The sequence below is a fragment of the Mustelus asterias genome, chromosome 13, assembly GCF_964213995.1.
Source record: "Mustelus asterias chromosome 13, sMusAst1.hap1.1, whole genome shotgun sequence".
Lineage (NCBI taxonomy): Eukaryota > Metazoa > Chordata > Chondrichthyes > Carcharhiniformes > Triakidae > Mustelus > Mustelus asterias.
This window is the reverse complement of record NC_135813.1, coordinates 94,519,871-94,522,278: the sequence shown is the minus strand read 5'-3', so window position 1 is coordinate 94,522,278 and position 2,408 is coordinate 94,519,871.

Here is a 2,408-nt window from a genome sequence, read left to right as displayed (position 1 = left end):
ACTTGGGTATCAGATTCTTATCTGAACCTGTGTCATGTTAATACTGAGGTCTGGCTGGAAGGTTGGATGTGTGTGTCTGGGTGTTGACTTCAGCTGAGATTCATGTTTATTATGTTCAAATTTCTTTTCTTACGTGAGTTGAACAAAGAATTGGTTTCTGTTTTGAAGCTCAGGCTGCAATTTTTGCTTCCTTTGTTTCAAAAGCCATGAAACCAGAGATTTTTATTTGCTGTTTTAGTTCATGTAGATGGGATACAGCGTAACTGTTTTCAGGCTGCAGACACACTGCCAGGGTTTAAGAACATAAGAAATAGGAGCGCCTCGAGCCTGCCCCGCCGTTCAACAAGATCATGGCTGATCTGAAGCGAATCAGTTCCACTTTCCCGCCTGCTCCCCATATCCCTTAATTCCCTTATCGATCAGAAATCTATCTGCCCGTGATTTAAACATATTCAACGAGGTAGCCTCCACCACTTCAATGGGCAGAGAATTCCAGAGATTCACTACCCTCTGAGAGAAGAAGTTCCTCCTCAACTCTGTTCTGAACCGGCCCCCACTTATTTTGAGGCTGTGCCCTCTAGTTCTGGTTTCCCTTCTAAGTGGAAAGAATCTCTCTACCTCTACCCTATCCAGCCCCTTCATGATTCTGCTGAGACACCCTAAATAGAAAGCTCCTTTTATTTGTGGGTTACCAAGTTAGCACCACAGTTGGTCTCAGCATCTCAGGATAGTGGGAATGAACATTTGTTGCACTTTTTTCCTACACTGTTGGAAAGTAGGTGTCAGGTGAAAGTAGATTTTTAAAATTTATTAGTCACAAGTAAGGCTTACATTCACACTGCAATTAAGTTATTGTGAAATTCCCCTAGTCGCCACACTCCGGCGCCTGTTCGGGTCAATGCACCTAACCTGCACAGCTTTGGACTGTGGGAGGAAACCAGAGCACCCGGAAGAAGCCCAAGCAAGCATGGGGAGAATGTGCAAACTCCAAGCTGGGAATCGAACACAGGTTCCTGGCGCTGTGAGGTACCACTGTGCCATAGATGAGGACTTCAACCTGGTGTTGTTAAAAATTCTTACTGTGTTTACCCCAGTCCAACTCCGGCATCTCCACACCATAGATGAGGGCCAGGCTGCAATGTGACTGTGCTTGAATACTTTGCAAATACTCAACCTGCAAAATTTCACCCACAATATCAGCCACTTGATGTATTAGAGGATGACTAGTAATGTGAAAATTGTAATCCAACAAGATCCTTAGTGCCTTCAATACAGGAAGGGAGGAGGAATTGGTGATAGATGAATGTGAAACCAGGGAAAGCGCGTTTTTTGCTTAAGGCAGTAACCACATGGTACAGTATCAAGGTCATGGACACATTTATTTGTTGAACATTGTAGCAAATTTTCTAAAGAGGACAGGGCACTGAAGTATTGTGTACAAGATTTAGCTGTAAGGGAGAGAAAATATCTTTTCACTTCTTTGAAAGGTGGAGGGGGGGAGGTGTCAATAGATTTTGTTGTGATGTCCAAGTGGGGGAAGAAGTATGAGGTGTTGGGGGGCGGGGGGGGGGGGGGGGGAGAGAAGAGAGGTGTTGGGGGGGGGAGAAGAGAGGTGTTGGGGAGTGGGGGGAGGAATGTTAAGTAACTCTGAAGAGCAGATGGTTGAGAGGCACCAGTTCAGTTGGGGGATCTTTATGAAATGAAGTCAGTCAGTGGGATCTTCCAGCTGGGCTTTCTTGTTTAGTTTCGATGTGTGCCATTCAAGATTTATAATTGTCACTTGGAAATTGCACAACAGATATAACTGGTACTAGGCTGACAACAACCATTATTTATGTAGTCTCTTGATTGGAATCCCAAGGGAATTCTACAGTAACAGCAGTTGAAGGACCAGTTCCATTAACAACCTATACATAGTTTTTTTTTTAAATCCTCAGAGGTAAGGTGGGGTGAGGGGAATAGTGACCAAAAGGTTGGTCAGGGATTAGTTCTAAGGAGGGTATAAGGTGGAAAGGCAGATGAATTTACAGAAACCACTCCAGAACATGGATGACCGACGGTAAAGGGAGCAGGGACGCAAAAGAGACCAGACTCGAGTGTTTGGTGAGACAAAGATTCTTAGTGTCATGAGAACTTGGAGAATTAGAGGGGAGGTGATGACCCAATGTGTGTCAGCAAGTGAGGGAGTGGAGAGGCGATGAATGCGCAGGGCTTAGTGTTAGGGCAGGGGGAATAGAGACAGGGGCCAAGGATAGATCATTCAGGCTGCCCAGAGAGAACAGGGTTGGGGTATGTACTTGATGGGCCTGATGGCTTCCTTCTGTGCGGCAGACTCTTGAGTCATTACTGTAGATTTTCTATCAATGATCAAATAGGTAAGAGTTGAACACAACAGTGGCCATCCCACT